Source organism: Eschrichtius robustus, chromosome 3 (genome assembly GCF_028021215.1).
Source record: "Eschrichtius robustus isolate mEscRob2 chromosome 3, mEscRob2.pri, whole genome shotgun sequence".
Lineage (NCBI taxonomy): Eukaryota > Metazoa > Chordata > Mammalia > Artiodactyla > Eschrichtiidae > Eschrichtius > Eschrichtius robustus.
This window is the reverse complement of record NC_090826.1, coordinates 174034194-174052661: the sequence shown is the minus strand read 5'-3', so window position 1 is coordinate 174052661 and position 18468 is coordinate 174034194. Positions and strand designations below refer to the sequence as shown.

General features: G+C 37.8%; 1 protein-coding gene across 3 annotated transcripts in view; it reads right to left on the bottom strand.

Moving 5' to 3' along the window:
• ESRRG (estrogen related receptor gamma) overlaps positions 1-18468 on the bottom strand; it is a 478332-nt gene that overhangs the window by 102379 nt on the left and 357485 nt on the right. The window lies entirely within an intron of this gene.

The window sequence follows — 18468 nt, the reverse complement described above, 5'->3', positions numbered from 1 at the left end:
TTCAGGTGGCATTAATAATGCCGACCATTCACACCTGAAACTAACACAATATTGTAAATCAACTGTGGTTTAATAAAAATAATAAAATAAAATAATGCTGACCGTTCACAGTGGCAATATAAAAAAACTCCTTTAACCTTCTCCTCTGTTGTTTCTCTTGCAGCCAAAGTTACAACACTAACAACAACAAAATGTTGTTTAAAAGATGATAGATATGGGGAATGACACTCGATACTTTGTAATAACCTATAAAAGAATCTGAAAAAGAATATATATACACACACATATATATGTAAAATTGAATCACTTTGCTATACGCCCGAAACTAACAGACATGGTAAATCAATTATACTTCGATAAAAAAATAAATTAAAAAAAAGATGATAGATATGAATGGGAGAATTGTTTTTCGTTTTCTAAGAACGATATCTCATTACACTCATAAGCTTTCATTTCATTGTTAGCCTCTTAACCCAAATAGGTTTCCTTTTGCTATTTTCCCTGCTCTGTCACAAGTTTCCCAAGAGAGTCTTTTCTTGGTTTGCAACTCCTGTAGAGTAAAATATCACTTCTGGTGTCTCCATAGGGCCACAACGTCCAGACTACACAAAATTTGAAGTCCTTTCTCCCTGACTCCACACCCTGCTTTACAAAAACACACCATTTGCAGATCAAAGAGAGACGATTTATGCTTTCAACCAGCTGACGGACGATTAAATTAAAACAGATCAGCAGTGCAGTGCACGGGCAGGTGGCTCCCACCACCACTGTCGGCCTCAGAGCGATTAAATTGTGGCGGAGATGGAGGGCCTTCCGCTCCCATTCCCGCACTTACAGATCAAACGGTGACAAATGAGATGTTACCGTTCTTGTAAAGCAGGGCGACAATCTGTCAAAATCCAACATAATTTGTGACCCTCTGTGACATCCTCTTTCTCTCTCTTTTTTTTTTTTTTTGACATTTGAATACAGTGATTGTACTTGAGTCAAGTCCATTTAAGTGAATATAGTCAATTCTATCTAAAGGAATACAGCCTGTTAGCGCCAACATGGTAGCTGAATATATATCTGGTGAGTACTCCAGCGACCCTTTGTGTTAAGTGCATACCATTAACAATGAATTCTGATTTTTTCCAAGTTATATAATTTGATGTCTTGACAGCCCAGACACTTAAAGCACTACTATTTGTTTTAAATGGCTTTATTTTATTGTTTAAATGTCAGTATCAAAATAAAGTAATGCATACAGCCTTGTCAGTTCTAGTACAGGGGGAAGTATTCCCATTGAGGAGAGTCTTGAAAGAGTTTGTTCTAAAAATGGACTCAAAAGTCAATTGCAATGTCTCTTGGCTGAATCCTTAAATGACTCATGAAACATATTTATACCACATTTTCTGTTTAGCTGGTGCATTTAATAAGGCACTGAAGCATAAACAGCAAAGGGAGCATAGCATCTTAACTTACTGAAGTTGACATCATTGCCAGGTTAAAAAAAAAAAAAATTACTGACTATGGAAAATGACTGAGGGATGTTTGATAGAACCCACAGCCCAGATAAATGAACAGACCTCTCCGTGGGCTTTAATTGTAACATCTGCTGAATTATTATAGGTGGCTTAGTCTTAAAGGAAGAAAATAAAAGATTCAAGGCACTGATGGAGGATAGTTTCCAATATTTTTAACTACTAGAATGACAGGGAGAATTGATTCTCTCACCCCTCTACTCCATTCACACCTGTTTGGGGTTTACGAGCCTGTCACATTTCGGAAAAGCCGTTGACTTTCTACGTCAAAGTGGCTAAAGACTTTTCCCAAAAGACTTCTGTTGACCACAAACTTTTAGGCAGGGTAATGCCAACCTTCAGGGAAATCACTCTGAAATAACTTTGTTTACAAAGAATAAAAGTATATCTAGACTCTTTGAGCACTTTTTTTTTAGGGTTATACTTTAAGGTTCTCGGGCATAAAATGTTCTTCTGCTGTGTAGCTCACTCTGTGATCTACCAAAGTGGGTGGGCTCAAGTTATTCTGCTCATCCTGGTTTATTTCCTTACCTCTGGACTTGTTTGCCCACATTTTAAAGTAACTGTCCGGCTTGATTACAAGCCCTGTTAATGACTTGGCTTCAGAAACCCAGCTGGCTAAAGAGTAGACCCCAGTTTATGGGATTTCAGAGTAATGAGCTGAGACAGAAACTTCACCTCCATTTTTGGCACACGGCATTGTGATATACACTAATCTACCCTTATTATGATGGACCTTTATATCCTCTCTAGGCTTTAATGCCTGTCATCACTCTATTGTTACCCAGATGAGGAAAGGGAGAATATGAGCCTCAAGACCTACAGACCTTGTCTATTAAAGCCAGGGTCTCAAGCCAGTCTGAACACATAAGAAGAGCCATGAATTTACTTTCTACAGCCAGGAAAAGGCATTTCACCCCCAAAAAGGGATCCAGCGTCTATGGCCAGCAGCTCTACTGTGTCAGGAGTTACTAGAGGGTCGCTGCAGTGGATGATCACAGAAGAAAGTCTACAGTAAGTCCCCTACACACGAACCTTCAAGTTGCGAACTTTCAAAGATGTGAACGTGCATTCGCATGTCTAATCACGTATGGCGTGAGTGAAACTGCAGCTTGCCCTCCGTCTCCTATTGTTGACGATCCTTCAGCTCTACCATCTCCCACCTTCTCTCCCTCCTCCAGTCAGTAACTCTTCTTGCCTGTTCACTCGATGCCAGCCCCTATATGCCAGCTGTTGTATCAATACTGTGCTATTGTACTTTTCAAGGTACTGTACTGTACTGTAAGATTAAAAATGTTTTCTTTATTTCTTGTGTTTGTTTGTCTTTTATGTATTATTTGTGTGAAAAGTATTATAAACCTATTACAGTACAGTACTGTACAGCCGATTGTGATAGTTGGGTACCTAGGCTAACTTTGCTGGACTTATGAACAAATTGGACTTACGAACGCGCTCTAGGAAAGGAACTCATTCATATGTAGGGGACTTACTGTATTGGGGTTTGGCTCCACTACTGTGTGTCTGTAGATTTCTAGACTGTAACTCCCACAGAGTTACCCTAACTTGCGGTGTGAGGGGTTTTTGTTATCACTGAAAGCCTACCAACAGGTTGGTAGTTAATATCGTGCTTAGTGAAATAAGCCAGACACAGAAAGACAAACACTATGATGTCACTTATACGTGGGATCTAAAAAAACAATACAAATGAATGTATATGCAAAACAGAAACAGACTCACAGATAGAATAATCCAGTGGTTATGAAAGAGGAGAGGGAAGGGGGAGGGGCAAATTAGGGGTATGGGATGAAGAGGTACAAACTACTGTGTATAAAATAGTTAAGTGACAAGGATATACTGTATAGCACAGGGAATTATAGCCATTATGTTGTAAAAACGTTTAATGGAGTATAATCTGTAAAAATACCAAATCACCATAGTGTACACATGAAACTAACATAATATTGTAAATCACCTATACTTCAGTTTTTATAAAAGTATGTTCTTCTCTGAACCAGTTGGAAAATGGGTATAAAAAAATAGAAAATGCAGGTTTGCCAAATGTTCTCTTCACAGTAATCCTTCTCAAGTCAAAAAATGCCACGTGAAAAATTTTAGAAAGATTGACTTTTATTTTCCCCTTCATCCCATCTTGCTCTTTCTCCATATTGTTTATAAATGCAAATAGGTTAGAACTGTACCTATTGTGATTGACAAACAGCCGTCATTGGGGTGGTCAACTGGCCTGCATTTGTTAACAGATTACTTCTACTCCTGTGAGTTCTGTCTGGCTCCTGGGTCTGCAAAGGCCTTTGCTGATTTTATAACCTGCCACAAAGCAACAAGCTGATCTCTATTCCTCACTTTCCTCTCTCTTCTCTCACTTTCCTGCTTTTGATGTAGATTCTCTATTAGACACGGGATATAAAGCAGGTTTTCACCTTTGCCTGGAAGTAAGCACAAGGGGAGGAAAGAGGAAGGTGGCAGAAATATTCTGAACTTTAAAATCTTCCCTCTACCTCCAAGATGAGGATAAATGTCCCCCAAAGATTCCCTGAGATACACGCACAGACAGCTCTCCCCCCACAGGGATCTCCTGGCACCTCAGGGCTTTTTTGGTTTTTTTTTTTCTTTTTCTTCTTTTGATGGAATATAAGACTCTCAGTGTGTGTAGAGATCTTTTCAAGCAAGACTACTGTTCTGTATCTGTCAAATGACATCTTCATAAGATAAAACTCATCTGATCTGTTTCTTTTCAACGCTTTCAATGTTTGCTATAAGACGTTAATTATATCTGAACTTTCCTACCTCTAACAATTTCTCAGACTTTCCTTAGCTAAAGCTCGCATCTTCTCGTGTAACTTTTCCAGCAACAGAACACAAGTGCATCTGAGTGGCTGATGCTGACCAAACTGGAGACCACTTGAGAATGTCACTAAAAGAACAGTGGCTGAAGCTTATAAATAGGTGACACTATTGATAAAGCATCAACAAAATGCTTCATGCTGTGAAACATAAAGCCCAAGCAGTCATATTGTTAAAAACCTGTTCCTGTGTCTAATGTCTACATAAATAGCATGAACGCAATCTCATGAGCTGCTTTGTTTGGCCTCAAGCTAATCACAGGCGCAGGAGAGGAAACTTTTCCTACTAATTGCTGGTCTGCTTTAAAAACAACAACAACAAAACAAAAAAACCTTCCGGGGTGTAGGAGACTTACAATGTGAGCAAACATAATATCACAGAGCCGAATTCGAAAGAATCCCAATTATTTGAACATTCAGCAATGATCATATATTGTGGTCCTTAAGTTTAGACCAATAACATTTTGATAACAAAAACGCTCAACTCTTGGCCTTAACCTCACCTGGCACTTGTTGCTACTGAAAGATTAAGGTTATCTCTCTATGTAAGTAACCCACATTTATGTCCAAAATTAGACTATAAAGCAGGAGACTTCTTGGCTAGAATAAAATGGTTTTTAACATCAATTTATTAGTACTCTGAAAATGCAGGTCCCTTTCCCTCAGCTGAATGACTAATGCATTACAAGATTCTGTGATACCCAAACCATTGACTGTCAGAAAGATTTAAGTTCAAATCAACATGCATTTATTCTTTGGTATAGCAATATGGAAGGCTGATGGCATGAATATTTTCCAGTAATGTTTCAATATTAAAATCCCCATATTGAGATTCTGGAGTAGCATACAAATTATATTTAACCATCAAAAAATTAATTGAAGTACTTATTAGAGTATCAGTAATAATAGTCATTAAAATTTTATGATCACTTAAAAAAGAGCACTAAATAAAGACAGTTTAGCAAATGCCCTATTTACATATTTTAACAAGACTTACATAGTAATATCAAAATCACATTGAATGTGAGAGTAAAATTAAACTTGCCCTCAAAAGAACAGATACATTATGGATCTACCCTGATAAATTTGCTTGTTTTCCCAATAGTGGGGTGAGTTGCACTCATTCATTCACTCTGCCTTTTTGGACCAGCTGGGATATTACACAAAATATGACCAAGGGTCAGGGGTTCAATCTATGAATTAAGGACAGAATTAACTAAAGAGGCTGTATAGGAATTGAGTCTGCAACCTTAGCCTCCTTTAGCACCAAGTCTGATTTTGCCCGGCTAAACACTGACACATGGACATCACCTGATTTTACATATATGTAAGTAAAGAATATGTATATAACTTCTCCCACACATATATGTATATATATAGGTGGCTCACTTTCATTTAAAACCTTTTAGAATATTTATGCAAGTTCAAGTCCTTAAGCATTTTGATATATAAAATATGAAGCTGATTTTTCACAGCATTTTAGAAAGCTGATGAAAATCATTTTCAAAACTATGGGCCCTCACACTTTGCACCTCGATCCAGTGTAGACCATAAAACTAAAATATTAGTGGGATTTGCTTTCTTTACCTTACATGTGTAAGGTTAAGTGTGATCACTGTAAATTCAACGCACTTGAGTAAACAGTAGGCCAACAGAAATTCTCAAGGAGAGATATATGTAGGTACTCAGGGAAGATGGGTGGCCTGGGGTCAACAACCAAGTCTGCTGAGAGTAGCCGTGCCATTGACACAGGTCACTTTGGTTTCCTTGGGACGAGTGATTTACTGGCAAACACATTCAGTAGAACCCGTTAGGCTCTATCAGAATTTGAGGCTCATAGTGGCCAATTCACTTGACAAGACATGCAGCACCACAAAATCCAATGAGGAATAAATAAGCCATGCCATATATGAGTCCTTAGCTATTTTCCTTGTTTTCCTGTTTAGTGCCTTTACAAAATGTCTAACACTATCAAATCAGAAAAGTGAAAGACGTCCTAATATCATACCATTCTGATTGTGTGTGTGTGTATACACATGATCATGTGTATGAGAGAGGGAGATAATTATAGAAATTATAGATTCTTATAATCAGAAATTTATAGAAAATATGAAATACAAAATGTCAAGTGATGCATTCTGAAGTATTATCAAAATAAAAAAAGAAAAAATATCAGAACTTTTTGGGACCGCCTTCATTCTATGGTGGTAACAAATTCATCAAAAAGCCCATGATCACCATTGTTCCTGTTTCCCTTCTTCAAAGGAATAGGAATTAAGGTCTCTCACTGTCATTGGCTGCCAAATAAGTAAGTTTCATGCACCTTATATGGCAGCTATATGAGCTTTAGAGGTAGGACATTAACTTTTTCCTGCAAGAGTCTAGCTAACGCCAAGCAGGAGTTCTGTATTCTGAAAGGCATGACTGGTGACAGAGGACAAAAGACCACAAACAATAATTTGCAATGTATTTGGGCCCTTCTCCTGAAGCATCTTCAGCTTCCCAATGATCTTTTTTGAGGTTAATATCAAAATTCAATTACATCTTTCACGACACAGAGTGGTTTGTTTAGTTGAAGAGTTAAAAGATACCCAGAATGACTTGATAACTGAGTAATCCATAGAGAACACCCAATACATGTGGCTAGCAGAGAGTCAAATTTAACTCACAATATCTAGTCAGTAAAATACCTAAAAATGTTTTTAAACTGAAAAGCTCATTCAATTTGAATTAGAGAAACCTTGAATACGTAACACTGACTCAAGAAGATCCAAAGCATACAACCTTCTTCATTTCATGGTCCTTCCCAACGTTTCAAAAATTAAAGAATAAGCCCTTTTGATTTTAAAAAAGCTCTTAATACATGTAGAATTTTTTTTTTTCATATAATCAGGAACCCTCCACTCTATAGTAACAGATGGTAGAATGTAGTCTTTAAAAGCCTGGGCTGGGAAGTCAATTTCTGGTTTGAATCCCAGCCCTGTAAGGTATCCATGTGATTCTGAACAAATTACTTAATATCTTTGTTCCCCAATTTTCTCATCTACAAAATGGGCTAAAAATAGCACCTAATCCTTAGTGTAATTTTGAGGATGAAATGACTTAATATACATAAAGCTCTAATTGTAAAGCATCACTATTTAATACATTTTAGATCAGCCCATCACAGAGCCAATTTGCCAGTTTAAATGCTATGCTGCCTCCAGAAAGTCCTACTCAGTCTTTTATATTCATTCATTCAATTGTTCTTATTCTCAAAGAGTTTGGAGAAGGACACACTACCAAGCTAATGGCAAACCAAGAAAAAGAACTAATGAGGCCTACTCTTGACAATAAGTGTGTACTTTGGTGGGGTGGAGTAATTACTTAAATAATATAAGTCAATCCTTCCTTCACTAATTCTAATTCATTCACATTACACTCTGGCACAAAGTGAATAAGGAGTTTAATCACTTATATGTGACCTAGGAAATTGTTGACAGTGTTTGACCTCAAGGACAAAAAATATAAATATTTACAAGAATGTACACTTTTATAAGATAGTAATCTCCTCTCATCCATGGTCCTTTGATCTGTGACTGCAGTTACCATTTGGAACACCTACTGAAATATCCTCCATTTTCAGAAAATAGTTCAAGGCAGAGCAGTATTTTGAATGATGCAGAAAAGAGGACTGATCTTTAAACACGTTTGGCTCACCAATCTGAAATCTGCTATTCCTTGAGATAATATCAATATTGACATAAAGTTTGGACACCAGATGTCAAGATGCAGGGTGTTTTCCAATGAAGACTCCCATCTTATTTTGCTTTTACATCAGCCAATGAATATGGATTAGACTGGAAGCAGCCCTGGATATGTATCCACAGCAGAAACTCACTGTAAGTGGCATATAAGTGAGATTTACGTATAAAATTTTGCATACTTATTCTAGTCTAAAGCACTCAAAGCACTAACCTTGACCTACCCTATCCAGTTGGGCAAAAATCCAATTTATTATTCAATTTCAAGAATTTTCTTTTCTTTATGTTTCATTGGAAAAGTATGCCTGCCTACCTCATATAGTACTAAAAGATACATCCTAGTGATATGTGCTTAAAAGGCTTGACAAAGAGGTACAATATTGAGGGCCACATACAGTAATTATTCCATACATCCAATCAAATATACCATTGGTCGCAGCCTTGTGTGTTGTTACCAGGTGAGGGGAAAGGAGATGCAGAAGGACCTTAACCCACACGTCCAGGTAATGTTATGATAAAGCCACGCCCCTTAGAAAAAAGGCTTCCCTCAGATAGTTCTCATCTCTAGTCAACACCTGAAGTTCTCAACAATGCCATTCCCTCACTGTCATCTTGAGGAAGCAGAATGTCTCATAATTAATGAAGCCATTTGGGGGCAGGTCACCAACCACAGAAGACAAAATTTCACTCTCCCAAGCCATCTTGGCTTTGTTGTTCAGAAATAGAGATGGATGGCACACAAGGATTAATCAATTGCAGTAGATGGCTCCACTGATTTTTCTGATGAAGTGATTATTACTCCTTCCAATAATATTCCCAAATCCCGTCAGGCTCTGAGGGGGGTGAACTCTGCCTCTGAAATGCTTTTCAAGTCCATCTCTTTCTAGGCCTACTGCCATCACTCTCGTGTGGACCCTTATTGTTCGACCCTTGAAAAATCCACAGTGATGTGCTGACTAGATTCCATGCCTTCCCTCCATCCACGCTTCTCCCTTAAACACATCACTTCTCTTAAGGCACAGAAGCCTTAATTGATGTCGACTGTCTACAGGATACAGTGCACGTATTTGGCCTGGAATTCTAGCAACACCTTCCACGATCTGGGCCTTATCAACTCCATCCTCATCTCCAAATTCTGTCTTTCCCAAAACTTGATTTGAGCCAGAATGATACTTACCGTACCCTGAAAATCACTTAGACCTGTGACTTAAGTGACACCTGTATATAACTGGCCACAGTTACTCTTCTGAGGAAGGTCTTTCCTCTTGACTTCTGAAGTTCTAAGAATTAACATTTCTTTAAGAATGGGAGAAAGTCCACTTCTAAAAGACTTCTTAAAACACTCTGGTCATCTTTAATTAGTTAGGAACTCAACTCTGATAACTAGTGTCAGGCTTATTTATACAGGACCTCTTCTATGCTCTTGAGAATTGTTATATTTCCTTTTAGGTGTTCTTTGATCCTTCTCAACTAGATCAACAGCCCTTTAGGGGCACAGACCCTATACCTGAAATTCCCTGAACATATTAAAGTGATCTATACATAATGGAAAATTTGTTCACTGTGATATTAAGAGAAATGTGTGTTTCTCCCTTCTATTAAATAGCTCTGATGGAACACAAAGAAAAATTATGTATATTTATAATATACAATTATATATAAATATAATATAAATGTAAGAAATTATATAATACATAGTTTTATTTATAAAATATATAAATATATTTATATATTTATATATATTATATAGATTTTTCCCATAAAATAGTGCACACAATCATTTCCTTAGTAGGCCATGCTTTTTATTGGTGTTTGCATCTTGTAAGCTCAACTTATAAGGTCAGATTTTTCCTGAAGAAGAAATTTAGATGCATATGAATCACTCTGATTACAGGTTTCTCTTTTTCAATATGCTCTACATTGATTTGAGTCTTTTGAAGTCTCAAAATAAATAAATTACTAGTGTATTTGAAAGGAATTTCCATATTTCTAGATGAGATTGGCACTTTTAAAGATATATAAACTAATCTAAATCCCTCCTGTAGAAGATAGCATTTTAACAATATTATTCTTTTTTTTTTCCTAGGAGTTCAAAACATTAACTTTCATAGTCACAGTTCAATGCAACTTATGACTAAACTTGACATCCATCAAAATCAATTAACTCTACCTTTTAAGAACAGGGAACAGGGCAGATTTTGTTTGCAGCATTATATAGATTAACATTACCCACATAGATGATATCATTATTATCTAGCTAAATTCCTACATCCTATGAGCAATACATCCATACAATGAGGCCAGAAAGTACTAATGTAAAAGATTCCCTGCCCCTGTTCTTCTGACACAGCAGGAAAGGTGCCAGGGACAAAGCTCCGCTATTGAGTGGCTAAGGAAATTGAAGAGTTACTTTACCAACTTTGGAAGGTACAGGGAAGGAAGCAAGACATCTGAAAACTAGTCAGATGCTTACAAATCCGTACAAGGATAACCTTACAAGGGTCACTAGACCGTATAGTTCTGAAAAGGTACCCATGTCTCATTAACAGACAGAAAGATGCTAAAGTTAATAGTAACTCAATATGACAAATATATTGAGGATCTGCTAGGATCTCTGCATGCTGGGATGGCCATAAATAACTTGTGTGTGCATGTATAGCAAAATGCACAGAAACACAAACAAATATGTAACAAAGGCAGTATATAACAAAGGCAGGTCTACATAGAGAGTATACATTTATTGTGCTCAAGGGCGTATATCCACATGGTCAAATGTACTGTTCTAGCAGGAGCATCATTTATAAATCAAACTCTACTAGTCAAGTCCATATTCCCAGACTACTATTATTTGGAAAAGATCTGAAACACTCTCCCTTTCCCCAAAATATGCGAGGTCAACATCATCTCCACTAAGACCTAGAAAACAGCCCAGAGAGATACAAAAACCCCATAAGTGACCACCAAAGGCCAGCCTTGGTCTCTTTCTCCCATAAATCATAGGCAATAGGGTGCTAAGCACTGAAAATCTAAAGAGGAATAAATTCCTAGAACCATGAATAGAAACTTGCCTTTGCTCATTTCTAGCAATACTGTGAGTTTCTGTTCCTGTGTTCACTTATCGTTGCAAAGATGAAAAAGCATTCAGATACTTAACAGTGTCTAATAATAGGAGACAGTTTAGAACAGAAATAATTCCAGACCTCTAAGAAACCTGTCAAAATTTCCCAGAAGTAAGAAACAATGACCTACAGTAGACTGTGGCCATGACCCTGGGGCCTAAGTGCTAACTCTAAAAAAGTGCCATGAGATATTTGATGGCAGGCGATCAAGACATCATTTTTCGCCCTATCTGGAGCAGATAATATACTCTGAAATGAATATTCAGCATACCCGCCTTCAATACCACGTGGAAATTCACACAGAGACACAAGAAAAAAATAACATTCTTTTTCAAGGCTCTACTTGAATCCATACAAGACCCAACCTTCATCTTTAGGCTACTGTTCTCAAGTTAATAACTCGGTCCCTGAAATTCTTACCCAGACTCCAGCCTTGTGGTTTTAACTGCTGTGAGTCATTTTGATTTGGACACCCCAGTATTATCTGAAACCCAGCATATCTGAACTCAACTCATGCTGAATCCATGTTCAGTACTTATGAGAGGGCTCGGATCACAGGTCAGAGAAAGCACCCAACAAATATGCGTTTGGTGGATTATTTCTTCTCATACCAGTTTCCACTCCACATGTCCCAATTTCGTTTTTTTCCACCCACTGGTTTCCTACTTTGCTTCTGTGAAATAACTGAGTCTTACTGAGTTGTTCCCCACCTTCCCCCCGCCCAACTCTCATTCAAACACTCACCAAATCCCTCCATCCTTTCTTCACAAACTCTGTCAGAACTGCCTCTCTGCACACACTACAACCCTCAACCAGACGCTGTGCACCTTACACTTGGGCCTATGAAACTGTCTCCCAGCCTAGCACAATTGACATCTGTCTCTTTCCCCTCTCATCTGATCTGACTACTTCTACAGGATTAGAATTCATAAAAATAATAGCTTTGGTCCTTTTTTAGGAACCCATACTGGCTCCCCACTGTTTGTTAACATTAATTCTAAACTACCTCAGCTGTCTCTCAACGTCTCTCTAAACTGAGCCCACCCTACCTATCAATCCTTATCACATAGAGAATGTCCCCATAGCATCCTTTGGTCACTTTGGTCCTAACTACACTTAGGCAAACTCTGTACTGCGGTTTTATAGGCAAAAAAAAAAAAAAAAAAAAAAATCTATATTAACATTTGTTCTCTATATGAGGTTCATACTTACCATACCATCTTGCTTCTGATTTTTTCACCTGAGAACATCATGCTTCCCTAAACAAAATTCTGGGTTGCTAGAGATGGTAATATCAGAGGCAATATTCTCTAACGATTAAGATCTGAAATCTGGAGTGGACTTCTCAGGTTCAAATCCCAGCTCCCGTAATTAAAAGTTACGTGACCTACGGGAAAGCCTTTTAACTTCTGTATCTCAGTATTCTCATGTGTGAAATGAAGACAATAACACCTACTTTATAAGGTTGTTGCAAGAATCAAATGAGCATACACACACACACACACACGTACACACAGACACACACATACATACACACACACGTACACACATACACACACACATACACACATACACACACATACTCATACACACATACACACACATACACACAAACATACATACAGAGTGCTTAGAAGAACACATGAATGACATGGTTAATAACTCAATTATTTTTTGTTATTATTACATTTCTTGTAGCCACTATTCTACCTTCCCCTCCCTTCCTCCCTTAATGTTAAGATGGGGGGACATCTGTCCATGCTCCTTACTTCTGTTTCACCCATTCTATGCAATCCTTAAAGTGCCACTACCTGATTCCTGCCCACACCATTCTAATAAAACTGCTCTTGCCCAGTTCAGCTTTGACCTCTTTGTTGTCAAGCCCAAAAGTACTTTTCAGTTCTTTTAATTGAACATTCAATGGCTTTTCACTTTTTTTGACCACTCCCTCCTTAAGCCTCCATTTCCTTGGCCTCTGTGATGCCTCATTCTCCTGGATTTCCCTCCCACCTCTCTGATCTTCTTAATTTCCTATAGATTCCTCTTCCCCTCTCCTTGACTTAATATCAGCAATCCCAGGATTCTGTCCTGAACTCACTCTTCTGTTTTAAAGAAATTTCCCCACAGCTTCCATTATCATCTGTACCCTGACAGCTCCCAGAATCTCATCTTCAGCCCAGATGAAGATCTATTCTGCCTCCTGGATGTCTTTGCTCATCCATCGCACCTCAAATCAGCATGGCAGAAGCTATATGCATCCCTCTCCCACTTCATCCCCAAGTACTGCTCCTCATCTTGGGTTCTCTAGTGCAGCACCACTGACCCAGTGGCCTAAGTCAGAGATGCCTGTGTAGGTCCCTGCCGGGCATCCCTCTCATCACGTTCTGTCTACTGCGTTACCTTCCTCCTCCAGATTCTGTTCTCTTCTCTCCCAACAGGACTGATCTCTGATTTCACTCTGTCATTGTTTCTACCCGGGATTACTGCAGCAGATTCCTAACTAATATCTTTGCAACTGGCCTTGCCCTTGGCCACACTATATATAGTTCGACGATCTTTCTAAAACTGGAAATCTAATCATATCAGCCCCCAGGTTAAACCCTTCACTTTGTTTCCCTACTGTCTGGATAAAATGGAAACTCTTTAGAGACAATCTTTCTTTATTTTTAATTAAAAAAAATTTTTTTTTATTTTTTGAGGATTTTCTTTTCGTATTGACATATAGTTGCTGTACAATATTATATAAGTTACAGGTATATAATATAATTATTCACAAATTTTAAAGGTTATACTCCAATTATGGTTATCATAAAATATTGGCTATATTCCCCATGTTGCACAATATATCATTGAAGCTTATTTTATACCTAATAGTTTGCACCTCTTACTCCCCTACCCCTCTTTTGCCCCTCCTGCCTTCTGTCTCCCCACTGGTAGCCATTAGTTTGTTCTCTATAGCTGTGAGTCTGCTTCTTTTTGGTTATATTCACTAGTTTGTTGTATTTTTGAGATTCCACACACAAGTGCTATCATACAGTATTTGTCTTTCTCTGTCTGACTCATTTCACTTAGCATAATGCCCTCCAAGTCCATCCATGTTGCTGCAAATGGCAAAATTTTGTCCTTTTTTTAATGGCTGAGTGGTATTCCATTGTATATAGGTACCATATCTTCTTTATCCATTCATCTGTTGATGGACACTTAGGTTGCTTCCCTATCTTGACAATTAAAAATAAGGCTGCTATGTACACGGGGGTGTACATATCTTTTTGAATTAGTGTTTTTTTAGGTATATACTCTTTAGGGTCAATCTTCAGCAGGACCCAGCTTGCCTTGCCAGCCTCATCTCTCATCATTCCCTTCTGAGATCCTAAACTGAACTACACGTGGTCCCATAAAGGTGCCGTTCTCCTTCATAGATTCTACTTCCTCTCTTTGGAGTTCTCTCACATCCCCTTCTCTGCTTCCCTAACTCCTCCTTGTCCTTTAGGGTGAGATATGGGTGTCACCTCTGCAATAAGCCCTCCCTAACTTTCCAAGATTAAATCAGGCCATCCTTCTCGGTGTTTTGTTTGCACATTCTGCATACATACAATATCCCAATTCTTGTTGTCTTATTATTACTTGCTGTCCTTCATATAGACTGAACTCTTTCATGCCTTATTCATCTTATCCCCAGAACTCAACAGAGCAACTGGTACCTAGTAGCTAATAAACATGCATTTATTAAATGAATGAATGAATGAAACTAGCTGCAGTTCTCAATGCATAATGGGCATCGTTATCATATTTTTGGTCTAAAAAATGTTTAAACTCATGACTAGCTTGCTGATAATGTCATGTCTCAAGGAAAGAGGTAATATTAAGGGAATTAACAGTGCCATTCTTTACATTAAAGAAGAGCTGTTGGTAAAAATATTGGTGGGTGTGGAAGTGAAAGAAATCTCAAGAATAAGTGGTCATGTAATCTTGCAGTTTACAATAGTGAAAGAGGCAATGCACAGCCATGTACCTTAAACTCTAAGATATGTATATATAGACATAGATGTAAAAAAATTCAGAGTGATAATTATGTCATATCAAGAACTACAAAACTGCCCATACAACTTGACCCAGTTTTCCCTTCCTCATGGAATCATCTTAAAAGAAATGATGCAAAAGAAGAAAAATGCAGGACTTCCCTGGTAGTGCAGTGGTTAAGACTCCACGCTCCCAATGTAGGGGGCCCGGGTTCGATCCCTGGTCAAGGAACTAGATCCCACATATGTGTATGTGTGTATGTATGTGTGTGTATGTGTATGTATGTATGTGTGTGTCACATGCCACAATTTAGGAGCCCATATGCCACAACTAAGGAGCCTGCAAGCCACAACTAAGGAGACCATCTGCCACAACTAAGACCTGGTGCAACCAAATAAATATTTTTTAAAAAAAGAAAAAAAGAAGAAAAAAATGCTATAAAGTTACATAGGATGATCACATATATAATGGGGGGAAAACAACAAATGACCCTCATGAAGCAAATAATTAGGTGAATGATAACACTGATTTTTTAATGACATGGCATTTAAGAACGCTACAGAAGTATATGTAAGAAATAATGTATGCACTATGATTATAACTATGAAATATATGTGTGACTAAAGAGATCACAGAGAAATAAAAATAAAAATTGTATTTGCTCTAAATTTGCTTTCAAAATGGAAAAATTGAAAGATTAAAAACAGAGCTGACTCCAATAAGAAAGTCAGGCTTTAGATAATTAATTAGCCTTTACATTCTTCTTATAAATTGCTAACAATCTCAAAAGGGAAGAAAAGAATACGGTATCTTCAGAACCCAATGCGGCTAACAGTAATGTAAAGCTACCATTTATTGAACTTCTGCTATACACTAAGTCCTTTGAAACATTTTCTCTTTAGTTCTTACAATTACTTTACAAAGTAGGTACTGTTATTTCCATTTTATAGATGAGGAATTTGAGTCTCCGAGAGGCTAAATGGCTTATTCAAGGCTCAAAGCTACTAAGTGGTATAGTCAAAAGTCAGACCCAAGTACACTTTGGTTCTAGCCCAGAAACTTTCTAATACACCATCCCCACTGCAGGCCATTCTTTCACAAATTTAAATTTAAAAAAAACAAACACAAAAACAAATAGAAGTAAAAGAAGAGAAAAATGAAAAAAAAAATCAAAAAGAAATTATAAATAAGAATCACATACTCCCAAGCTAGCCAAGGCTTATAAAAGATGTCCAAGTACCAAATATCTTTTAGTTTGTTTTCATTGTCTTGCTTTCCATTTGCTCAGGAATGATGGTTATAGTTAAGTATGCACTTATTTACCAATGGCTGGCACCAGCCACTTATATTTCAAGCATCCACTAGTGTGTGAATCTTGGGGAAGAGGAGAATCCCAACTCCCACCTCCCAACATCGGACAATTAAAACTCCAGACAATTTGCTAACCTGAACCCCAGCAGTAGGGGGTGGGTACATGCTCAGCCAATCAGAACCCCTGCCTGATCTCCTAATAGGGAATATGATTCAAAGAAGGGACTGCAGAGAACTCACTCCAGGGCCAGTGCAGCAGCTTCCAGTACCTGGTGCGAGCAGCTCCTGTGGTGGCCACAGCAGCGTCCTTTAGGGGATGTTCCCGGACATGAACTTGGCTGTGGTCCAGTCACTCCACTGCCCATTTCCTGAGCCTGTTTCTCTAGCATTCCCATTGACTGTTGAGCTACCAATTTCCCTGCCTATGTATATTCCTTTTCGGTTTAAGTTCACTAAAGTCTATTTCTGTCGATCGCAACCAAGTGCCCTGGCTGGTAAAATAATGTAACAGGAACAGATGACCAAGTGACAGTAAACTATATTGCTGCTGCTTTTGTGTTTGTTTGTTTGTTTTCTTTTGCCTGTTTCCTCCATCAAGCAAAATGCTCCTCTAACCAGGACAGGGTGAAACTGAATACACCACAAAATAAAATAATAAGAGAGCATTTACACACTTTAATAAAAGTCAAAATGCTAGACCCAAGGAAATCACATCCAGACTACCAGGAAAGGGTCCTTATGAAACGATGCAGCTTCTTTAATCTTTGAGAAACCATGGAACTAGAAGCACCCCATCTATAGATGTGAACATGTCTAGACTCTCCAGAAAGGGGAAACAGAGGATTTTAGAAGCTACAGATCCTGATGTGTATCCCTTACTAAATTTTAGAGAGAATTAGGTTCAAGGCCCTATAAGCAACCACATGCGCACTCAACCACACAATATAAACAGTAGTTGCCTTTGGGTGGTGAATTTTTTTTCCTCCTCCTATTCTGCACTATCCACATTCATTTCCTATAATGAACAGTTAATCCTTTTAAAATGGAAAAATACCCAAAAAACAAACTTAAAGGTCAAATCATGTCCTACCATGAAAAACCTCATACCCTTCTTTGATGGGGTTATTCTCCTAGTAGGTGACAGGAATTCCAGAGACACCTTGACAGTGCTTTCAACAAAATACTTAACAAAATCACCATGGAAATCCTGTGGACAAGACAGAAACATGTGGGGTGGATGATAGTAAATTTAGGAGAATTTGTGCTGAATGACATTAGAGTTAGGTGAACTCACAGCTGGATGTACTATCATACTCAAATTATGTGTATTAATGAATTGGTGTCAATTTACAAGGAAGGAGAACTCCAGAGGTGGATTGGGAACTTTTATGGTGAGTCCTACTCAATGTTTGTTACAATGGCGTGAAGACAAAGATCGCAAATTTATTATAGTATTTACAGGTGAGCCAAAGAAGATGTGTATAGGTTATACAGGATGACAAAGTGATTCTATAATATCCAATTCAAGATGATATTTTTCAAAAAATCTAATAAGGCTAGAAGTAAAATTCACGATTAGGCTGAAAAGTCAGTTAAGTACTAAAGGCTAAGGGAATCAAAACTAGATAATGATTTATGAAAAAACACCTGAGGATTAGAGCTGACAAGAAGGTTAACAGTATCAGTGGTTTGGGAAGAGCTTCTATAATATCCAAGGGATCCAACAGATCTGGTGGTCAGTATTTAGTCATAAAACATCAGCACTATTTTGTGCAGGTCTGAGAACCATACTTTTAAGAAGACGCTTATGATTATTTTTACTTATTAAGTAAAAAATAATTTCAAAAAAAAGCAACCAGAATGATAAGGGGCCTGAAAATTATTTTAGGGA